Below are 25,425 nucleotides of genomic sequence, written 5' to 3'. Positions count from 1 at the left end.
AATTTTGATAGGTATTGCCTTGAATTTGTAGATAGCCTTGGGAAGTATTGCCATTTTCACGATGTTAATCTTTCCAATCCAGGAGCATGGTCGGTTTTGACATTTTTTTAAGTTCTGTGTTGATTTCCTTTTTTAAGATTTTAAAGTTTTCATCATAGAGGTCCTTCACTTCTTTAGTTAAGTTAATTCCTAGGTATTTTATTTTTGGGGGGCTATTACAAATTGAGTTGCTTTCATAATTCAGCCACTCTTTCCTCATTGTTGGCATATAGAAAATCCATTGATTTTGGGGGGTTAATTTTTTAACCTGCTACTTTGCCAAAGTTTTGAATGAGCTTGAGTAATTTGGGAGTGGAGTCTATGGGATTCTTTAAATACAAGATCATGTCATCTCAAAGAGGAAGAGTTTTATTTCTTCTTTCCCTATTTGGATCCCCTTTATGTCTGCATCTTGTCTTATTGCTGTAGCTAGGTATTCTAATACTAGATTGAAGAGAAGTGAAGAGAGTGGGCATCCTTGTCTTCTTCCTGAGTTAAGAGGAAATGGCTTTAGTTTTTCACCATTAAGTATAATGCTGGCTGTAGGTTTGTCATATACAGCGTTTATTGTATTGAGGAATGTTCCATGGATTCCTAATTTTTCCAAAACCTTCAACATAAAGGGGTGTTGGATCTTGTCAAATGCTTTTTCTGCATCTATTGAGATAACCATGTGGTTCTTATTCTTGCTCCTGTTGATGTGATGAATAATATTAATTGATTTGCGTATATTGAACCAGCTTTGCATCCCTGAAATAAATCCTGTTTGATCATGGTGTATGATTTTTTGGATGAATTGTTGAAGTCGATTGGCCAAAATTTTGTTGAGAAGTTTTGCATCAATGTTCATCAAAGAAATGGGTCTATAGTTCTCTTTCTTTGATGAGTCCCTGCCTGGTTTTGGGATGAGGGTTATGATGGCTTCATAGAATGTGTTCGGTAGTGAGCTTTCTCTTTCAATTTCATTGAAGAGTTGGAGGAGTATTGGTGTAAGCTATGCTTTGAAGGCCTTATAAAATTCCGTTGTAAAACCATCTGGTCCTGGACTTTTCTTAGCTGGGAGGTCTCTTTCTTATTGCTGTTTCTATTTCAATGCTTGATATGGGCCTGTTAAGCTGGTTTAACTCATCTTGGTTTAGTTTTGGCATGTCAATGTTTGCTAGGAAAAGGTCCATTTCTGTCAAGTTCTCAAAGTTATTAGCATAAAGTTTTGAGAAGTATTCCCTTATAATGTTCTGAATCTTGGTTGTTTCCGTGGTGATGTTTCCATTCTCATCTCTGAGTTTATTAATTTGTGTGTTTTCTCTTCTTTTTCTGATGAGATTTGCTAAGGGTCTGTGAATTTTGTTAAGTTTTTCGAAGAACCAACTCTTTGTTTTGTTGATTCTTTCTATAGTTTTTTGCATTCTAATTCATTTAATTCTGATTTAATTTTGATTATTTCTTTCCGTCTACTGGATTGGGGTTTATCTTGCTGCTCTTTTTCAAGGAGGTTTAGATGTGTCATTAAATTGTTAGTTTTAGATCTCTCCAATTTGTTGATGTAGGAGCTCAGAGCTATAAATTTGCCTCTGAGTACTGCCTTTGCTGTGTCCCAGATGAGCTGGTAATTTGTGTGTTCATTTTTGTTGAATAGCATGAACATTTGAATTTCCTTTCTAATCTCTTCCATGACCCACTCATGATTCAGCATTGTGTTGTTCAGCCTCCATGTGATACCGGAATTTCTTTGGTGGTTTTTGGTGTTGAGTTCTAATTTTATTCCCTTGTGGTCAGAGAGGATGCAAGGTATAACTTCAATGTTTCTGAATTTAGACAAGTTTGCTTTGTGGCCTAAAATGTGGTCTATTTTAGAATACGTTCCATGTGCTGCTGAGAAAAACGTGTATTCTGATGCTGCTGGGTGAAATGTTCGGTAGATGTCTGTTAAGTCTAGTTCATCTATGCAGCTGTTTAGATCTGCGGTTTCTCTGTTGAGTTTTTGCCGAGTTGGTCTATTTAGTGGGGAGAGTTGTGTGTTAAAATCCCCAACAATTAATGTCTTTATATCTATATGGGATTTGAGGGAAAGTAGTGTTTCTTTGATAAATTTGGGTGCTCCATTGTTTGGCGAATAGATATTTAGAATTGTAATATCCTCCTGAAGGAGAGATCCTTTAATTAGTGTGTAGAGACCTCTTTATCTCTTCTCACGAATTTGAATTTGAAGTATATTTTATCTGATATTAGGATTGTAACTCCCGCCTGTTTATGGGGGCCGTTTGCTGGGTACATTTTGTTCCAGCCTTCAACATTGAAAATGTTTTAGTTTTTACAGGCAAGATGTGACTCCTGCAGGCAGCAGATAGAAGGGTCTTGTTTTTTAATCCAACTAGACAGTCTATGTCGCTTAATTGGAGAGTTCAGTCCGATAACGTTAAGAGATAGTACTAAGAGGTATTTGGGAGTAACTGCCATGTTATCCACCTTCTTGGAGGCTGCGAAAACTGGGTTTTTCCAATTGTTCTTGGATTCTCAGTTTGGGTGCAGTTTCTTGGCCTTTGTTGCAGTCTTGTTGGTTTTCTATGTGTAGGACATCTTTAAGAATCTTTTTTAGGGCTGGTTTGGTGGAGATGTATTGTTTCAATTTTTCTTTGCTATGGAAGTTTTTCATTTGGCCTTCAGTTATGAAGGAGAGTTTAGCTGGGTACAGTATTCTTGGTTGATAATTGTTTGTTTTTAGGGCATGGCATACATCATTCCAGCCTCTTCTTGCTTTGATTGTCTCTGCTGAGAAATCTGAGGTGATTCTAATTGGTTTCCCTTTATAGGTGATTAACCTTTTCTCCTTGACAGCTTTAAGGATCTTTTCCTTGGTCTGAGTTGATCCTGGGTGGATTATAATGTGACGGTGTGATGTCCTATTCTGGTCTGGTCTATTTGGGGTTCTAAAAGCTTCTTGTATCTGAATAGGCCTATATTTTGTATGTTTGAGAAGTTCTCTGCAAGGATCCTGTTAAACAAATTTCCTATACCATTAACTTCTGTTTCTAGGTGCTCCTCTACAGCCATTGTCCTTAGATTAGGCCTTCTTATGATGTCTTCTAAGTGTTGGATATATCTATCATATTTCTTGGGCTTGTCTTGGATGGTTGTATGTTCTTTCTCTATAATATCTAGGCTTTCTTCAATCCCTGAGATTCAATCTTCTGCATGGTCTAACCTGCTGTCAAGGTTCTCTACTTTGTTTTTTATCTCTTTTCCTTCTAATTGGTCAGCTTTGATGGCTTCAAGTTCTTTGTTGAAGCTCTGTTTTAGGTCTTGTATGAATTTCTTTACTTCCTTAATTTGGTGTTCAGTGTTTGTTCTCAAATCACTTAGTTGATTGGTTATGGTTTCTTTGGACTCCCATTCCTTCTGTTGGGTTCCATTCAGCATTCCCTTTGTGGTCTCCCTGACTTCCTTCAGCTCTTTGTTAATGGATTCCATGAATGCCTTTAGTGATCTTTGTGTATTCTCTACCTGGTCTCTCAATTCGTGAATTACTCTTTGATTAGCTTCCTCCCATTTGTGGGATTCCTGCAGTTCTCTTTACTCCCGTTCGTGGGATTCCTGCAGTTCTCTTTGAGTGTTCTCAGCCTGCTCGCGCCATTCCTCCCTTTCTCTTTGAGTATTCTCAAGTTGTTCACGCAAATCCTGTATCACTTTTTGAGTAGCTTCCTCATGCTTATGATATTCCTGTATGAATGTGTTGGATGCGTCCTCTCTCTCCCTATCACACTCATACAGAGTCCTTTGTAAGTTGTCTAACTTCTCATCTATCATGTTTGCCACCAGTGTTTGTAGAGTTATTTGGGAACTCTCCTCTAGATTGTTCATTATCTGATCTGACCCCTGATTATCAAGATTGGGAATTGAGATACCCGGATTTGCCATTTTTCTTGTGTTTTTCCGGCTTACTCTGCCCATTTGAGATGAAAATAGCACCAGTTTTGTGGTAGGACACTATCTTAAGGCAACCATCAACCAACGTTTGCATTTATACAGTCTATAGTCCACAGATACAATCTAGTTCAACAGATATATCTATTCAACATCAAACAACTATATGTTAATGGGCTTCGAACCGCAGAGAAGAATTTGGAAAACCAGAAATTATTAGGGTTAGGGAGAGATGTGGGTAAAAAATAGGAATAGATTGGTGTGGGGAGGCACAGGGAGGGTTAACTATGTCCTAATCTCAATGCAGGAAATAGGTTGGGTAGGATGCAAGTAGAGAAAGAGAGAAAAAGAAGAAAGGGAAAGGGAAATGAAAAGAGACCAGAAAAAAATAGAAATGTAAAAATTAATATAGTTATGGAGATTGAAAGACCATCTATTTAGAGAGGAATGTGAATATATTGAGAAAACAGGAGGTAGATAGAGGAGATGTGAAAAACTTTAAAAAATGCTTAAAATATATAGGTATAAAGAGGTAGTACTGCTATTAAGGAATTTAAGTCTCAGAGGTTTTGGATTGAGTAATAAATTTGTGGATTAAGTGTGTACACAATGGAGGATAGGGTCTACTAGTTAACTATGGGTTTATCTGAGGATGTGCAGGACAAGAGTTAAGTCACTTACAGAGGTACAAAAGAGAGGAAAAGGTGAAAAGGATAAGAAAAGGAGAAAAAAAAGATCAGAAGTTCAGTAGAGCTAGACAAAACCAAAAAGATAGTTAAGAAAGAAAGAAAAAGAGAAAGAAGACAAGAAAGGAAAGGAAAACGCACATTCACGTATTCCTAAAATAAAAATTATAAGAGGGAAAAAAATTACTGGAAAACAATTATTTTTTCAAAAAAGACAAAAATTAAAGATTAATAAAAGTTTTAGAAAAGGAAAAAAATTATATATATAGGGTACAAAAAAAAAAGAAAAAAGAAAAGAATAAGAAGAAAAAAAAAGTTCTTTGATTTTTTTTTGATTTTTTTTGTGAGGGGTGGGAAGAATCCTGTATCTCCCTTTTGTCTGTAACCAGCCTCTTGTTGGAGTCTCTGGTCAGCTTGAGGTCCTGTGGCTTGATTGGTTTCTTAAGTCAGTTGGTTCGAACAGGCAGAAAAATGTTCTCCTTTACCCAAAATTTTGAGATCCCCCTCCCAGGTTAGGTTAATGGAAGGGTGATCTGCTTTGAGAATCACAAAAGAGGGGTGATGAGGCTAGGTTCTGGTAGATTTGAGGCCTTTCAAAAAACAGTAGCTTTTCCCTGGGTCTATTTTGTGAAAAACTCACAGAGCCCAGCCTGGAGCCATTCTCAGGGTTTCTGTTTTTCAATTGATTGTGGAGGCTGATAGAGGGAGGGGCAGCCTCTGGTTCTGGTTACCCAGTGCGGAAAGCCACTCCAATGGCTGGTGCCTGAGCTGGGTGACTTTTCCCTAGATGGAGCTGAGTCTGGCAGGTCTCTTTGCCGTTAAGTTCTTGTGACCTGCTAAATGACTCGTTTTATTCCAAGGCGTGAGTTGGAGCTAGCAGCTCCTCCGACCTTTGTCGGTATGGAAGATGGAGATCACCGGTGCTGGGGGGGTAGGGGTGGCCTTCCCTCCTCTGCTCCCTGAGAAGGAGTGAGGACGTCAGGCTTATACTCACGCCGAGTCTTGTATCCTGGGTCGTCTCTGGTCTGCAAACTGCAGGATAAAGATGTCCACTCCTTGTCGGTTCTTGCTGGTGTTGAGTAGAATCCTCTTGCCCGCTGCGTCTGGCTCCTTGGTCCCAAACTCTCTGTGAGCGCTCAGGTATGGCCGCAGCTGCGGTCGCCGCTGCAACCCTGCCGCCACCGCGGCGGCTGCTGGCAGGTGCTCAAATGTGTCCCCTTGTCTTGGCTTCCCCTCTCTTGTCTAACTCTCTGTCCTGTGATGGCACACTTGGTGTGATTCTCTGGCTTAGCAATGTTCACTGGAACTCTAAAACTGTTTTCTATGCGAGAGCCTGTTCAGATTCCAGCTTCTCCTCCGCCATCTTCCCGGAACCGCAGATGTCTTTTTGATTGGGGAGGGTGCCTGCTATCTAGATTTCCATTCTCAGGCCTGGTGGCAGGGAGTTTGGAGGGTTTCAGTGTTGTAGACTGCTATCATAAGCCTGGAGTTGGGTTCCTAGGCTTTGCCAGGTAGCCACAGGAGCCTTAGGAACAGAGCTTATGTCTGTGCTCAGTTTTGATGTGATCCATCCCTTTTGGAAGTGGGCTTATGTCAGGGGGCTTTGGGATCCCTCAGAAAATTACCACTCACAGAGCGTGGATCCAGTTGTGTTACTCACAAGATCTGTAGCTGGTGGTGTGCTGCACCACAGAGCCTGTGGTATGGTGAATAAGATGGTTTTCAATCAGAGGGTCTGGGTGTTAGCAGGTCCAGGTGGGGGATGGTTTTGCTGATGCTGAAGGGTCTCTCTCCTATGTGGTGGTGTGGGGAGCCCTGGCACTGGGAGGACTGGGTAGAGGTTGTTGCAGCAGGCTGATGTGGACTGCGGGGGTAGCCATGCTGGTCTGCGGCAGATGTAGTGGAAGGTGGCAGACACTGGAGGGCAGTCTTGGTGATTTCTGCCTGTGGCTGCTAGGTGTGTTGGCAGAGATGCATACAGAAGCTTGGTGGTGAAGCAGCTGAGAGCCTGGGGTCTGTGCAGGGTGACAGCAGCCAGGGAGCAGGTCTCAGCAGAAAGCCCAATAGCCAGAGCAGTTGGCCATTAGAGCATAGAACGATGGATTGGCTACAGCTCTGGTTTCCTGGAGGCCTTGTGCAGGGTTGCAGGGGGCCCACGGGAATCCTGCCAGTGCTGCAGGTTGGGCTGATTTGGGGGGCTTACCCGATGGTGCCAATTTCTGGCAATTGTAATGGTGGCGGTATTACTAAGTTAACTCCTTCCCCATAGCCCTTCTAGGTGGGGGACAGGTTAGAGGAGGCATTCACCAACTCGGAGATCTTCATCAGATTCCCTCCTAACATTCCATAGGTATAGTATTGAGCACTTTCTTCAGCTTTTGGGTGCTCCTCTGCTTAAAGGCTGCACTCCTCTGCTTAAAGTCTGCAGAAAGTCCCAAAGCATCATGGCATGTGGTGCAGGTGCTCCACAGTGGTCCCGTTCACTCTTTCTCTTTTGCCTTTTCTTATTTGCCTGCTAGGATAGTCCTCTTGTAGTAGAAAAAGCCTTTAGGTGTTTAGAGTTTGATTGGAGTGGATTTCTTGAGGTAAAGTGTGGCTGTAGCACTAGACCTTCTTTTGGTCAGAGACACTTAATGGGGTTACCTGTGAGAGCAACACCATCTTCCCACAACCGGCTGAATTTTTAAATTATATTTCATCTAGTTGTTTGTTGGAGCATTGCAATTTTTTCTGGAATTTAAGGTTTTCTGTATAACTTTGTCTTCAAGTAATCCAACAGCATTAAATATTACATTTAAAAGCTATTCTGTAGCACACAGATTTTGGAATTATAATATGAAGATGAAATTCTTATTGTTTGTACAAAAAAAAACCCTTTTAAGTCCAAATGGGAAATATGCTCATTTCAGCAGCCTTGGGTCTCCTTCTTCTTTTTGTTTCTCCAGTATCTTTCTTGTTTTGGAACAAGTGTCATGGGTTATCTGTCCATTCCAAAGTAAGACTACTCCATTAATTTAATAGCAAAGGAATATAACCTGCCTGTCTCTAAAGACAGCTTTGAGTATAATGATAATCTGACCATTCACATTAGTGAATTTTCAGTCATACTGATAATTTTTTGTAAGCCAATCATAAAAAAGTTTCCAAAAAGCAAAATAAAGATAATGTTCTGCTTTCTAAGGTTAAAACACTAGTATTTCAACAAAACACATTCTATTCTTCCCAGATTACATGGTGAAGAATTTCTCTTTCATCATAACCCTTACCACTGAACCCTCCCTTCAAACATGTAGCTTTATTCAATTTTCCTGTTCTAGCTTTCATTTTGGTACTAGCATCAGTAATCTCCTTCTAGTATTTGACAATGAGATTCCATTTATTGATAGAGAGCTCAATTCATATTGACAAAGGCAGATTGGTGAGCATATCATATAGCATAAAATATTGAATATTATTAACGTGATCTTATGTAACTATTCCATAAATTAATATAAGTACCACATAAATGTGCAATTTCATGTAATTTTTAAAATGCAAAACAATTGCATATCTATGTCATAAAATAATTCAGATAACTAGTAGAAGAGAATAAGCCAAATCCACTGCATCAGTCCCAAAATTCTTTGTAAAATTTTATTTTCCCATTAATATTCACCTCGGGCCCTTCTTTTTCTAACAACCAGTGACATGTTGATGTCTCTAGATTTTAGTCACCTCTGATTAACCTCTTTCATTTTCACCTCCAGTTAGTCCTTCATGAGGAATAACTTGTCCCAATATGCCTGTAAGAAGACAGTAGTACCCAAGTCGACTGGCTGTGCCCATTCTTCCCTTGCTTTGTTAGGGAAGGGGGTATCAGCAACAAGGTTGCCAGGGACGAGGTGGCTGGAACCATGGTGTTATGAATTATGAGTAACAGAGTAGAGTAGCAGAGAATAGGATACCAGGGAAAGGGGAACTGTGACTGTAATCACTGAGTGGCAGTGGCACCAACAGCTTTGCAAGGATTGGGATATCCAGACAGTTTAGTAGGGACAAGGAGGAAAAGAGAACGTGAAAGAGTAAAATTGTGAGGGATTAGGGTGGCACAATCAGGTTAAAAAGGTCGTGAGTGTGCAAACTGGGTAGCCAGTACTAGCATAAAGCAATTGGCATGGTAGACTGATGTGGTGCAGAGCTCAGTGTTTCCCTCTCCAGTTTGGCTGTTAGATCTTTAGGGAACTACTGCTAGCAGCTCACTATCGGCATGTTGGGTTCAGGCATGTTCCATCCATAAATGTCTACTCCAAATAGATTGCAATCTTTGACACTGGTTTTCGGATCTTTTCCCTGAGCATCCTGAGAGACCACACTCCACAATGCTGCAGAACAAGCTCCACATTGTGAGCCGCAATCAGCTTTTACAGATCTCACTGCTCATCTCCAAGGTCAATTATCATGGTAGCAAGGGATCTGTGTAGTGCTCAGCAGCAGTGCCCTGTGAAACTACCAGTTCTTACCCTAACATTCTGGGATCTCCCTTGAAATGGGCAAGAACACTTGCTTCTGCCCTTCCAACTTCTGTGGCTCTGGAAAGCCAGACTTTTCTACCTCAGATGTGTTACTTTGATCTACAGGTCCAAATGTTGCTTCAAACTTTCTCTGTCTCCTCTAGGTAATCATCACCTTTAACTATCTCTCCTTTTCCTACCAGGTAGCTTACTTCATCTCCACATCCTTTCATTTCTGCTTTGTATCAACCTGTGGCTTTCAAACCAAACCCTTCCAATTTCTCATCTGCCTATCTAGGTGTGAATCCGGCACAGCAAGCTACATGTAACTTCTGTATCTGTTTATCAACATTGATTCTGGAATCCAAGGTGTTACTAGGCAACTAAGAACATGGGGAGCATCCTAAATACTCCCCAGCCAATCACTGCTCATTGAGAAACATGCAAATGTGCTGTGGTCAGTCTCTCCATCTTCATTACTGGTTCAGTAGAATAAAGTGAAATCAAAATGGAGCCACCAGACAGCTGCTATGGCAGCAACCGAACCAATCATAGATAATTTAGTGAGGGGATATGAATCAAATGTAGTAAGGTAAATGCACAGATTTATAGGACAGTACACAGGGTTTCCATCAAACAAGTTAGTTTATGTCCAAAATGCCAGACCAATCTTGGGTTCTGTCCTAGATCTTCCTTTTCTGAAGGTACTGAGGACTCCTAGATACAACTCAGACCTAATGACATGGGTGAATAGAAATGTAGGTGAGTATTGCTTAGTGTTCTGAAGTTGCGCTAAGGTGTTGTCTTGTCATGGCTGACAAGGTCCTTTCCTGACCTCCACCACATCTCTTTATTTGGCATAAGTGGCATGTGGGAAGATCTAACAAGGTCACCTAGAGTTTGGGCCTGGGGTTAAAAACTCCATTTTGTGATCATAAATATTCCACCACTTCCTGAAACAAAATGTAAGGATCAGCAAGGAAGTTGGGTTAGCAATTCAAAAACTTATAATTACTTTATAGTGCAATATCTGAAATCTTCCCTTCCCACCCCTCAGAATCTGATTCCCCAATTGTGTAGACACTCATACACTCTGTTCTCCTGGAGCATTTGAGTGTGGGGCATCATCTACTTCTTATGTGTACTGCTATACAAAGGGAGATTTTTCTCCTAGGCTCAAGATGACTTCAGTGATTGGTGTACTGTGCAATACCCTAAGGGCATGGTCATTTGTTCACACCCCTAAGTACAACTGTCAAGGACTAATGACTAGTCAGGGCTTACTTTCTGTCAGTGGTATTGCTCTGAGGAATTGCTGTCAATGTTGCCTACAGTGCCTAGGCTAAGGTCTCTCAGAAAGGCTCCAAACTCAACCTGCCTGTGTCTCTGAGTTGATTATCATTGAGCAACTATGTTCCACATTCTGTGAGTCACTCACTTCTGTGGACCTATGCATATGAAGGCACAAGAAGAGAGTTCCCTGGAAGGAAGGTCCTGGAATGTAAAACATCTACTAGGACAATGGAAACCCATGGTTGGGTGTGCTTAATATGCAATGAAGTAACAAGAAAGAAAGAGACACTGTCAAACCCTAAACAAAGGGTCAGAAGGACTGAGGGGAAAGGAGCCCCATGATCAGGAATATAAATGGAGCTTACAAGCCCTTTCAGGCTCTGACTTTTTGGGTTGAAAGTAAGATAACAGATAGCCTGAGTTCCTAAGAGCTCAATGTTTAGGCTATATGACTTTTTCAGAACTTCTTTTCCTTCCTCCTGTGTTCTGAGCGGAACAGTTAGTACAGTGCTTCTGTCTCCTAGAGGCAATCTTTCTCATCACACAATGCTTAAAGTAGACAATATATGGAAGCTTCTCTTAAATAAAAAATATGAAGTAGAACACAGTGCTTCTCCTGAATTACTGCCCCTAAGAAGTTCCCAATTCTGAGCACAGAGTGATCATGGGTGAGTGCTAATAACCTGAATGGTGAACTTTGAACACTCCCCAAGGCAGATACCGTCCAGTACAGTAGTTGCCACCTATGATCCTGGTTATTGAAAACCTTTATGTTAGGTTTTAAAAAGAGGTAGCCGAGTAAGAACAGCACCAGCACGCACGTGGTATTCAGGTAAGGGGTAGGTTTATTCAGTAGACCTGCTGGGACCAGGCAAAGTTGGCACTCCACGTGGCTGGGAAAGAGAGAGAGCTGGGAAAGAGAGGAAAGAGCTAGAAAAGGGAGAGAGAGCAGAGAGCTAGAAACGAACAGAGAGAGAGCTAGAAATGAACAGAGAGAGAAAAAGCTGATCCTGGTTATTAAGCCTGAAAATTCTAAGATATTGAGTCCCAAAAGAGGAAACTGGGCCAAAGAGAGACAACTTATCATTGCTGGAAAAGGAGGAAGACAAATTGGAGAATATTTCTCTGAGCATGGACATGCTAGTCATTTAAACAGTTTTCAAATTGTGGCCCATCAGTAGAGAAAACCAAGTCAAATCTCACTAAAGCAATACTAAAACATATATAAAAAACTATATGGATTTCGTTACTAACTTTTTTTTCAAGTGTGTGTGTGTGTGTGTGTGTGTGTGTGTGTGTGTGTGTGGGTGTGGGTGTGTGTGTGTGTGTTTGTGGTGTCAGATTTTGTATGGGACCACATTGGTTCTTTAAAAACAACATATTGGCACTATCCTTTAGGTTTCCCATTCAAGACTCGTGGCATTCTAACTCTACCACTTGAAACACACAATTCTGCTGGTTAAATGGAGATAAACATGTAATGGATATGCCAATCTAGGTTGGTTTCAAAGTATGATTTTCAGATCTCACTCTCTGAAGTATATAAGCTATAAGAGTGAGCTTCAATGTTCAGCCCAGTATTTCCAGTAAGTTACTTAATCTTTCTGAATCTCAGAAAGTGAAAAGAACTACTTTGTAGAACATAGAATCTGGTGGGAGTTATGACTGGTTGCATGAAGTACAAGTGTTTGGGATGTGTGGACAGAGATTGAAACTCTCATAATACTACTGATGTTTATATTGAAATGAATCCCAGCGATTGGAAACAAGATGGATTTTTCTGTTCTTATTTATCCATTTATGGGTAGTGAGGGGGCCACAGAAACTCAAGGAGGACAGGGGAGCAAATGCAGCAGTGGTTCTCTGTAGATATTATGTTGACAATGAACTTATACCACTTGTGGACAGGGACAGGGGAAAAAACAGAGAGAGAGAGAGAGTGCAAAGGAAGTGATGAGACTGTCCAAAAAGAAATGAACTCATTACCTGATTTACAAAATGGTGACCCATGTGTACACTTCCTTAACAATAACAATTTTTAAAATCCAGGTTGATAATTTTCTTCTCCAGTTTTCGATAGAGGCCCTTAAGACTCAGATCCACCTATGGAGCTTTTAAAGGTTACTTTATATGATAATTAATATACAGCCAGAATCTCTTAAGAAATATTATAAAAAGTATTCCATTCTTAGTAACTTTCTGTTTGAGTGCAGATTATCTATGTTCTTGGCAGAGCTATTTTTTACTTTTTGTTTTCAGTACTTGTCAGGTGTTGAATTCCTTCTTAAAGCTTTGTGACAGAGGTCCAATATGTCTTGGCACCCTGCCACTAGGTATTATGATAATGAACCTTTGAAATTAATGTCCTTGATTATGAGTTTTATTTATTTATTTTTTGTTTTTGTTGGTGAACTCTGGGCCTAGTCACTGTCTCTCAGCATTTCAGCTAAAGGCTAGTGCTCTACTACTTGAGTCACAGCACAACTTGTGGCTTTTTCTGCTTACATGGTGCTGAGGAATCCAACCCAGGGCCTCATGCTTGCAAGGTAAGCAGTCTACCACTGAGTCACCTTCTCAGCCGCTATGAGTGGTACTTTTGTGCATTGATTTATTAAGCAAATCTATTGAGCAAGTACATTCATTTTGCCACTAGACATATTCAAAATTATGAATTATCTGATATTTTAACGAATAAAACTTTTGGAATTGTTTGTCTCCTCATGCCAAAATCACAAAGGAGGGTATTTTATACTAAAACCACAAAAGAAATTCAAGATCTTGGTGCTAACAAGAGAATTCAAAATGGTTTTTCATTATGAATACTGAGCTCAAAACTCTTCTAATACTTATTTATAAATGCAAGTTAGAGGGGAAAATCAACCAGGAAGTAAAATGTATATTGATTGTTAATTTTTAAAGCGGAAAATATGATCATTGATGGCAGACTAAAGACAATCTAGTACCACAGCCCTGTATGCTCAATAAGAAATAAGAAACTTTTATTGAAAAATTGAGGTGGAAAGTGAACATCAGGCAAAGGCAAGTAGTCAGAGCCTACCAACAACAAAGAAACACCACAATGTATATCTCAGAAAAAGGAAACAATTTCAGAACAGCACTCATCATCTGTATCCGTTTCAATAATACATGTACACTTCCCTACACATACACACACACACACACACACAATGTATGTAACAGCTCAACCTACTCACAAACATCCACTCATCATGAACCAAGTTCTTCCTGTAATATTTGAAATTTTAAAAGTTTTAAGTATTGTAAATAATTAATAACAGATGCATAAGCAATCATTTTCTTAATAGCACTCTGCTATGGAAGTGAGAGTTCATGATTATTATAACTACCTAAAACATCTCTGAATCTGGAAATAATTTTAAAAAAGACAATCTGAATTTTGGGACTATATTTCTACAGCTATTCTGCAAAGGATTAATGAAATGATATAAGATCCAAAAATTAAGTACTAAATTAATACAATGAATACATGAGTAAGTAAAGTGAAAGACACTGATCAGAGAGACCTATGCTGCCTCCAGCTCTCAGCCAGCTGCACACGGTGGCACCCTTTATGCCACATGGGCCACGTGGTTGTGTTCCCCAGAGCACTGGCCATATTGGAGTTGGAGTTGGGGTTGGGGGTTGGGAGAGGAGGGTAGGACATTGGGGATACTGCACTAGGGTTGGAGCTGGGGGTGATGGGGAGGGGAATATAGGTTGCAGGTGAGGCTGCACTGGGGTTGGGACTGGGGGTGGTGGGGAGTGGAAGGTAGGCCCTGGCAGAGGCTGGTGAGGGGAGGAAGGAAGGGGGAAGGTCAGCTTCTCTGACAGCAGCCACCCCTATGTTGGCTAGCTTCTCGGGAGTGTCTGTGAATTGGGATGGTTGGGGCAGATCCCCTGGGGCCTGGAAACCTCATGAGGAGAGGAAGGAGTCTCAAGTCCTGCCAAAGTAGACAATGAGAAATGAGAGAACCAGTGGATGAAGAATTTCAACAATAAAGGGGAGGACTTGGAGGCAAACTCTGGGGGCGTGAAGGGTGGAGGCCACAGGACTCAAGCTGCAGTGATGACTCTCTCGATGCCCCTGGCAGTTTGTGAGGGCCAGCTCCACTGCTGTGGGCTCAGCCTATGACTGGTTTTGCACTGGGCACCAGGAACGGCCTGCCCAGCTTCAGCCTGCCCTCATGGAGCAGCAGCAGGGAGGTCATGCACAGTGGGGTGAAGGAAACATGCCTTGCCAATGCTGTTTCAGCCCACTCAGGACAAGGGCCACCGGGGATGTTCCAGCTGTAGATCAGGACTGAACCATGGACAAGACCAGGTGAGTCCTCTGGGGACCAGCATGGTGGCTGTCACATGTGGGCGGGGAACTTCCTTAGCTTGCTCTAGGGGTTTCCACAGAAAGGCTCATTCACTCTGGTGCCTCTAACACCTTCTGGATTCCAGCTGTCCTCTGGTCTCCTGCCATATCCAAGTACAGTGTCAACTCCATGCCATTGAGAGGTCATTACATAGATGCTCATATGGCTTCTCAAACCTGGTTCACCATGCATGCAAGGCTTATGGTGTGCCATCCTCCAGGTCAAGTGTACCCCTGTTTCAGCTTGACCACCCATGCCTACAGGACCATGAACTGCATTCTTACACACAAAGCCTGGGATTCACAAGGCTATGCTGCAGTCTAAGGTATCCTATCCCTCATCGTGCTCAAGTGTGGGGTGGCTGTGGAGCCAACTGCATCATCACATTTGATTATCTCAGTGGAAGAAGAAAAAATCTTCATTGTCCAAGATACAGCTGCGCCTAGGTTTCTATGTGTACAAGAGGTGTGTGTGTGTGTGTGTGTGTGTGTGTGTGTGTGTGTGTGTGTGTGTGTGTGTGTGTGTGTGTGTGTGTGTGTGTGTGTGTGTGTGACGTGAGAGAGTCAGACAGAGCAGAGGTTAGGAATAAAACACTTCTTTCCTTCAGCACTGAGTTTTGGTATCTAGAGGTTTTTTCCCCCCTCCACCAAACCTTAGTAAACGTTCTAAAGTTGTCCCTTTGTATACTTTTGTCCCTTGATCTTCCTGATGATCAGATTCCTATGGTCTGCGTGTGAACTTCAGCATTTGCTTCATGAAAGTGGTGACTTTTTAAACATCTTTTATGAAGCTCTTTGATCTCTTTAAATGCAATTTGTGCTGTGTTAATGTGTTACTTAGCCAAACTGTTTGGTCTTAGTCTGTGACTGTTAATTTTGAGGTTATCTTAGCACTAATATGAGATACTATCCTTTCAATCTACATTTCTAGTGAAAGAAGTTCAACATCTTTATTGAAATAATTGCCTGGGTGTAAACAAAGACAAAACCAGTGTTATAAATGTACAATCACTAGATTTTAGTAAATTGTGGACCACTGAAATAAATTTTTTAACTAATGTTAATAATTGGAATAGGAAAAAAATCACAAATTATAAAACTTAAAAATTGATCAAATACCAAAAAAGACACTGATCAGGAATGAAGTACAAATGTTAATGTTTAATAAATAAATAAAATATTTGAAATTCTTATCCACATAGGAAATACATACCCAAAAGTCACTGAGATCCCATCTTACACATTAAAATACTTATAGCCACTCAAACAAATAAACACAAATGCTGGAGAGGTTGTGTGGCATTGTAACCGAATACAACTCATATGTAGCTCAGAGTGGAAGTTTACACAATACCAAAAACAACCCCACATATTTTAATGACCTTTACAGTAACTTGGATACATATGAAGGAATATGATTCAACATGAACATCCATGTTAATGGCAGCAGTATTCATAACAACCAAGATCTGCAATCAACCTAGGTGTACCAGTAAAAGGAATAAACAGAATGGGCTATTCATAGCTATAAACATATTCTGGAATATAAGAGAAGTTAATGCTTCTACTGTTACATTGCAAAGTATTTTTGGATATGCACCTAATACTATTTTCATGGGCTTTTCTGGCATTGTGTTTTTTTCTTTTGTGAGGAACGTCAATATTGATTTTCAAAGTAGTTACTACAGGTTAAAGATATCCTGTAAGGGGCTAGGAAGGTGGCTGAGTGGTAGAGCGCTTGTCTTACATGCCTGAGGCCCTGGTTTCGATTCCTCAGCACCACATAAGCAAAAAGTAAAAAGCCGGAAGTGGCGCTGTGGCACAAGTGGTAGAGCGCTAGCCTTGAGCTGAAGAGCTGAAGGACAGCGCCCAGGTCCAGAGTTCAGGCCCCACGACCGCACCCCCCCAAAAAAAAAGATATCCTGTAATAGGTGAATATTAGACCAAAAGTTAAATATATCAGTGAACACATACAGGACCATCATATGTAGTTTATAATTTGAAGCAATTTTAAGAAGGCAACAATTGAGAAAAAAAGATAATGCTAGAAGTTTAATAACAAATTATTTTGAAAAGTTGAATGAAGAAGTTATAAAATAAGACTCATCAAAAACTGTTGAATGATAGAAGGTGGATGAAGGTTATAAAAACATTCATCTGCATGGCCAATTTGAATGAAGTAAATTCATATTGGTGTACAATGAAGACACATTCCAATTCATAAAATACACTTAAAATGTTTATGAGAAGACAAATCAGTATCTGTCTTTTGTATATGTAATAGTAAAAATTCACAGAAGGATCAGAAATGTGAAAAAGAGAGAGTATGGCCAAAATTGTTGATGTGATTGATTGAATATATCTGAGTTTGTGTGGAAAAGGAGGAAAGAAAATGAAGAAAACATATGGGGTGCTGATCAAGATATATTTTCACATTTATAAACAAGGAAAAATACGAAAAATGTGCAACTAATTAGTGTTAATTTAACAAAACATTTTGCTCAAGGTTTAAAAATGAAACTATAAAAAATAACAATAACATCAAATAAATAGGGCATTGAAGAAAATGTCCCATAGAAAGATTTTCCCCATAATTTGTTATATTTCATAACAAATGTATTAAAATAAAATGTAATTACATCTGAAGATGTTAACACTTTCAAAGGTCATTTTTAGAATCCAGCAAAGAAAAGTATCAGAGAAGTAGAAAGTAAGAACAATCTGTGCTATGGATGAAGATATTTACTAGAACTTAGTGATGAAACAATTTGCTCTCTTTTCCTAATCAACATAGTCCAGGTCACCTACCTTTTTACAGAACACTTGTAGTCAGTGAAGTAGAGTTACTAATTAGGTAGTAATTTATTACTTTTATTCCCTAATCTTATTATGTGATTCCTGAATGATATGAGTGATCCTAGGAGATTTTCTGACCTCATTTTCACGGTGTCTAATTCCTCCCCCTGCCCAGGATTCTTCTGCTAGTCTCATTTTTCCTTGTTTCTGAACTCAACTCCTGTGATCTTTCGGGTCATGAAAAAGAGCTGGAGAAATGTGAGTATGACTTGGAGTCTGTGCTAACTTTCACTCCAGCTCAGAGGAACTATTGAAGGACCTCCACCTGAGCTTCAGAATCAGATATTAATTGACCTCTTTGGAAATGTAGAAATTCAGGCAGAATCTGTCATTCCTTGACTTTCTCTGAAGAGATTTTGTATTAGAGCACATTTCAGAGGATGAGCTTTCCAACCAACCACCACAGCTTTGACAGAAGGAACAGATTTAAAATTGAAAGTGGTCTCAGTTCCCAAAGAGCCAATGGGAATCCAGGAGATCACACATTCCTCCTGATTAGGGACCTTGTAGTAAGAATAGAAACTGGACAAAGTCTAATGTGGAGATTAACTGAGACTGGGCCTAAGAGCAACACAAAAGAATTTCCCTTTCTTTGACTACAATTGTGTTGTTTAGTGAGACATGACACCTTCCTTCATATCAGATAATGCACTAGGTGAATTATGTCACTGCCACTATGTGGGAGGTCAGTTCCTTGGAGGAGAAGGGGTTAAATGTTGTGACCACCAGTTTTTTCTCTAGGCCTTTATCTCTCCCATGCCTTCCCCTGCAGGGAATATGTTGCTTCTTTCCTGCATTCAACTACTTGTGTACCATAGGGTATTCTTTTTCTAGTCTCTTACATTTGAAGTAGCATAGGCCCAGACTCTGCTCCTTCCAAGAGGTGACAACAAGATCAGATTTGTACTGAAGGTCAATCAGATTGAAAAAAAAAACTGAAATTAGTAGCACCCTTTCATACTTGCATCTTTACTAACAGACAACTTCCTGGTTGCTCATTCTGTAGTTTTAATTCTTTAGTGTCAAGCACCATTCTAGGAGGTCTTTCCTGGCCACTGAAAATTGAACTCACAAGAAGCTGAAAAGTTTCATTTTGTGGGGTGGTGGATACTGGTGGCTCACATCTATAATCCTAGCTAGTCATGAAGCTGAGATCTGAGAATTGTGGTTCTAAGCTAGCTTGGGAAGAAAGTCTATGAGATTTGTCTCTAGTTAATCAACAAAAAAACAGAAGTGGTACTCTGTCCCAAAGTGGTAGAGGGCTGAGTGACAGTACTCAGGCCCTTAGTTCATGCCTCGTGACCAACAAAAAGGAAGTTTCATTTTTCTACCATGGTGTCTTCTTCTAACACACTATGTGCTTTATCTGCAAGTCTTCTTAAGGTTCCTGTGTCTCACTCTAGTAGATTTTTTCTTTCAAAAATAAGAAAGTCTACAAAGTCTACCTATTGTACAATCACTAAGTTTGGAATAAACATTTGTTAACTGTTGGTGTGCAGACATTAGACTAATTCTTAATTTAAAGAAACTATGTTAGCCTTCATTCCACTTGAACAATTCTGTGGAAAATAGATATATCTTTGGATTCCTTTGGTTCTTTCTAGAATCTATATTATCCAGATTGTTTTTCCATTGATGCAGAAAAGTTCCAAATTGTGGCAACTATTATTTATTGTATTGCTAGTTTTAAGCATGGAAAAACCGATCAAAGATATTTCAAATTTAATTTTGTGAAAAATGTTGATTCATTATCTAAATTCAAAAAACATAAATTACTAAAGGAACTGTTTCTTTGGTAAAAAAAAAAAATAAGAGCATTGGGTCAGAAATAGTCTCTTCCATGTAGAAGTCTTGGAGGGTCTGCCTATATAGTGATCTCACTTTGAGAAGTAGTTTGCCATATGGGTCTTTTCAACACTTCGTGTTTGGCACTAGAAGCCTGGTAAAACAAACAGATTTGTCTATGATTCTCTTTCAGGAAGTCCATGGCTGACATTGATTGTGTTAGATAATAATTGTCCTCCTACCATTTCCTTCTAAGTAATTTTACTTATATTTGTGATTTTGGGACTTGTATCAGGTTATATGTAACCATATCCTGTGGAGCAATTTAAAGAAGGAAACTTCAGTATCTGTGTTATAATGTAGTGGTATCATAAAAGTTCCTTATATTTTACAATATAAGATAAGTAACAATGATTATCTTATCAACTCTAGCTAAATTATGTATCATTAGGCATTATGATAATAGTGTCTGAAAGTTCACAGATCACTTTATTTTCAAAAAAATCAAAATAATCAGAATATTGATATTTTGAAAAGTATATTATGAGGCACGGATATTTCCAAAGACAATGTTACCCACAAGACATTTCGTTTCTTATTTTGTCATGTAGCTAATTTAACTTTACTTTTTATCCAAATTATAACTTACGATTTACTACTTGTGCTACAAAAAATGAAGCACAAATTTATTTTTTGTCTTTTTTACTCATTTGTATTTATCATTGTGCAAAGTGGTTTCAATTCAATGAGTTTGTTTATAAGTACAATGCATCTTGATTAGTGTTCCATGAATCTACCCATCTTTCCCCAAACTACCCATCTTCCAAGTTACATGGTTCAATTTTTACATTGATATCATTAATATAATGATTATATTTGACATCCCTTCCTCTTTTCATTAATCTGCCCCCTCTTTTCTTAAACTTCTTCTCCAGCCGAACATCATTTCCCTTTCTGCTACTCATTTGCTTGAACTCTTTATTGTTTGTTAGTTATTCAGAGAATCATCATCACTGAAATACTTTCATGAGCATACTGAGTATTGGATTTTTTAATTTCATTTTGATTTCAACTTGTACACAGGAGTTGACATTCATTATGAGTACATGAGTACAATCTCACCTCTTTCATAATTTTCCCCAGCACTCTCACTCCCACCTTTTCCTCAAGTTTCTTCATTTGGTAGGATATGCATTAAGTTAGAGCACTGCATTTCACTCCACTTTATTGCTTCATTTATCTATTTCTTCCCACCTTGACTCCATCCGTACCTCTGAGTACTTGATTCATAGTGTTTATTTTATTGGAATGTGAGTTAGCTATTCTAAGGAATTACATTATTTGAATTATTCTCTGAACTAACCATATTTCAGTTCATACCTAGGTGTATAGTTGCATTCCACCACAAAGTGTGCATATTGTATTGATCTATATTACGCTTAACTTCCTATATAACAGAAAACATATCTCATTTGTCTATCTGGGTTTGGCTTTCTTCCCTTACTTCATTTAGCATGATTTTCCCCAATTTATTTCCTTTCTTTGCAAATGATTCATTATCATTCTTTTGAATGGATAAATAAAATTCTGTTGTGCATGTACGTGTGTACGTATGTATGTATATATATGCATATATATATGAATGTATACGCATACATGTATATCTATATGCATATTGCTATCATATTTTCCTGATCTACCTGTCCACTGAGAGGCATAGTCCATGTCTAAATGTGATTTCTTGTACTATTATGCTTTTGCTTTCAATGTTTTGGAAAATGACTAAATATCATTTGCCCAATCTTGTGCATACAGGCTATTCTATAACAAAAATCATTCTATTAATATCCTAATCTGTTGGTTTACGTTTCTTTTTATGTTGGCTCCTATAAATCACAGGGGTTCATAATTGCATATGAATCTGTTTTTAAGAGCAACACTAAATGTTTGCTTGTATATAGTTGACACTTGCTAATAATTTATTTAAAAATTATATATACATACATATGCATATACAATTTATATATATTGACACACATATATGCCTATATATGCATGCATATAGAATATATGTGCATATATATGCATATATATATAATATACACACACACAAACATATATGTGCTAGTACTAGGAATTAAATTCAGGGCCTAGTTTCTTTTGGTTTTCCTTTTTGCTCAAGGTTGACATTCTTCCATTTGAGCCACAGCTCCTTGTTTAGCTTTTTGATTTTTAGTTGTAGATAAGAGATTTCAGCCTTCTAAACAGTTAGGTTTAAAGGCATGCAGCATTAAAACTAGCCCTATTATATTTGAATTAAAATATATTTAAAGAATGATAACTTGTAGTATTTTCAAATAAATCTTTTCATTTAAATAAAACATACTGCATAATTTTTTTCTTATTCCAACTCACCTACCAAGAAAGGAAAGAAAAATGTGAAACTGAAGAACCTCTGAATGTAACCATTCTCAAGCCTGCTAGCCACAGTTTCTTTGCTGAAAAATAGAACAGGATGCTATCATATACAAGCAAAATGGAAGAACATGCTCTTCACTAAAGTTTCTGAAAGACTGATGACAATGAGGACAAGCAACTTTATCCATGAAATGTCACAAAGGATACGCTGTGTTCGATGACTCTAGTGGATAAGTGTAGCCAACGTTAGAGGATGGTCATAGTGATGAGAATAATCAAAGGTGTATATGGGATTACAGAGGTGTGTTTTCTTGAAGATGAATGCTCTTGATTTTGTTGCTAAGCTTGTCATCCCTCTTGAAGTCTCTTGTCTTGCTGCTGGCCCTTTTTAACTGTTTACTCATTTGCTTCAACTGGGCCTTCTTTTCACTTAAAAGGATTATTAATTCCATGTGGTCCTGGTAAGTTATGAAAATAGGAAGATCCATTATTATTCCATTTTTCTTTTCTACTTTTTATTTGTTCCAATATGAGAATATGAACTCAAGGCCTAGACACTGTGTTTTAGCTTTTTCTGTTAAGGCAGGTACTCTATAACTTGAGGTAAAGCTACATTTCCATGGTTTTGGAGAACTAAAGGGAGATTTTTGTCTGGACTGGATTTGAACTTCAATCTTCAGTTTGCAGACTTCTGAATAGTTAAGATTATAGGATTGAGCCGTTAGTGCCTGGCCCCCAAAGCATTTATTTCTTAGCCACAAACATGGGATGCGTCTTATAGAGTTTTGTCATTGAGAAATTCTTATCATATGTGAGAGTTAATGCAATATCACAGGGAAAGGTTGGAAAGTCAAGAAGTGCTCACTAAACAAATTCAAAATATGGTTTGTTCTTACTTTCTTGATACAACACCCCCACTGATTTCTCTCATGGATATCCTCTAATCTACTTCTAATTTTACTTCTAATTCACAAGTGGATATAACTCAGTTTCATTTAACTACATGAATTCTTGTTACATATGTTACTGACCTACATTACATCTGAGGCCGAGTGACTACCTGAAATCATCAATTTAATCATAAATGACCTCTATTCTTTTGCAATAACTAGACTCCTTCAGGGGCCTGAGGACACCAAGATACTTCAGGAGACACAAGCCCCTTCTCCTATCAGACTTGCCAATGCAGAAGAATCAACGGTTCCCTTCAACCCTTATAGGAAACTTGCCTGTAACATGAGATTCTCAGCAGTGAGAAGGGTGTTCAAACTACACCTGCCTGGACACTGCTGGCTCACCATCTGAAACTTCTTAAGCCTTTCTTCAATAATGCTGTCTGTTGTATGTAGAATTGTTGTTCGTCTGCACCAGCCATCCAGACATCTCCTTATTCTCTTCATTGAATAGGATCTACGAATTGAGTCTGTCTACAATCTCCTCTTTGCTGATAATCACCTACAGAGAAAAATGCATTTGGCTGTTGAAGACAGCAAACAAAATGGTGCCCTCCCCTCCTATTAATGCAGTGTGAATTTCATTCATTTTAGTCAGCATCTTAGAGGACTTATATCTGTGTTTTTCCTCTCAGAAACCTAGGGTTCAACATCATCAGACATTCTCATACATTTGCTGAAGTAACAACTCTAAGTGACCAACAACACTTTTACCCATTGCAAATCTATTACCATCAGGTCACAACAAACCTTATAAAGAAGAAAGGCAGAATATATTAAGCACCCCATAAATTCTTCTGCTTTATATCCTTTCAATATTTATTTTTGAATGATGATAACTTAATTTAATTCTGATGATATTTTTTCCTCTTAAAATTAATCAAATTATTACATGATTAAGGCCAAATGTCCTGCTTATTTAATTTAAAAAACTATAATTCACATCATGTAAAACCAAATGTTTATAAAACAACATATCAGGAAGATTCAAGCCATATATATATATATATGATGGAAGATTCATACATAGTAAAATAAAAGAAACCTTAAACCAATACCCATCACTCATTTGATCCTGCACCTCTAGTGGAAGAGGGTGATTTTACCTATAAATCATGGAAATGTCATCTCAATCCAGTCTACTCTACACAGGCTAAATCCAAAATACTCAATGCTTCATTACTTACAAACAACTCTAGCAAGTAGACTTTATTTAGCATAGGATTCTCCTTCCTACAATGATAAATGGATTATGTTAATAAATTTGAAAGTAAATAGTTCAAAACAGCCTGGCTGAGAGTACAAAAGGATTTTGAGGTCTTAAAAATCTTGAAATACTTCCAGTTAAAAAGGGGCCACAGAAGGTCCATTGCTAAAGTTTTAACATGAAGTTCATAAATACGAAACAAAGGGATTTTCTTCTTACACACAAAAACCTCACCAAGAATTTTTGAGTGAAGCAAAATTACCAACTGTAGCACCATCTACCCAGCCAAATGTATTGAAAGGGTTTGAAAGTCTATCCCTAGAAACCCAAGTTTTGTTTCTAACTCTCTGACATGTATTTATTTCAACTTTTAAAACTTTAGTTTTTCATGGCTCAGAATTCCTAGTTAATCTCAAAATGGCCCTACATACTGCTCTACATTAACTTTTGGAGAACTTTCCTAGAACAACAAACACATTTTTTTTTGTATAAAATTTGAATAGAAAATTTAAATTGACTTTTAAAAATGAGACGAGTAAATGCTCATTCTGATATAAAATATAGGTCAACACTTCAATTTAGAGGACAATGAAGTTTATATTTAGTTGAAATTTATTTACTAATTATATATATATATATATATATATATATATATATATATATATATTTATATGGTGATAAATCCGTGACATCTGTGACATCTCCTTTTAAAAAACTAAAAAATATATTATTTCTGAAGTAGTCATCACATACAATTTCTCTTCAACTGGCATTATTTTGGGGCTAATTTTCTAAATTAAAGAGTGTAAGAAATGTTTTTTAAAATATAATTAGTGCAGATTTCTAAGCAAAAGTTTCATCTGGCTATGGATACATATTTTGTTGGTTTGTCCAGTTATCTTTGTGGTGACTATCAAACTAAGAATTTTAGGAAAACTAGGCAAACTGTCACTAGCCATACCTAGGATTATTTTATGTTCTATTTATTTTAATTTTTGTGCTGATCTTGGGATTTGCATGCATTGCTTGAACAATGTCCCTAAAATTTTTCTGCTCAAGGTTATGACTTTAAAACTTGTGCCACAGTTCTACATCCAACCTTTTGGTTGTTAATTAGAGATAAGACTCATAGACATTCTATCATTAGGCCCAACATCACATCAAGGTTCTCAGTATCCATAATATCAAGGACTATAACCATGAGCCACTGTTAGCTACATGATGTGTTTTTTAAAGCATCTGTAAATAATAATAGAAAACTATCACCATTACTAAAGGCTCAAACCTGTAAATCTAGCAATTTCAGAGGCTGAGATCTATAAGATCATGTTTTAAAACTTGACTTGTCAGACAATTCAGAGTTTATTTGTTTAATCTGCAGGACCCAGGGTTTAAG

The sequence above is a fragment of the Dipodomys merriami genome, unplaced genomic scaffold, assembly GCF_024711535.1.
Source record: "Dipodomys merriami isolate MVZ:Mamm:240054 unplaced genomic scaffold, mDipMer1.0.p SCAF_167, whole genome shotgun sequence".
Classification (NCBI taxonomy): Eukaryota; Metazoa; Chordata; class Mammalia; order Rodentia; family Heteromyidae; genus Dipodomys; species Dipodomys merriami.
The sequence above is the reverse complement of the archived record's forward strand: the minus strand, read 5'-3'. Positions refer to the sequence as shown.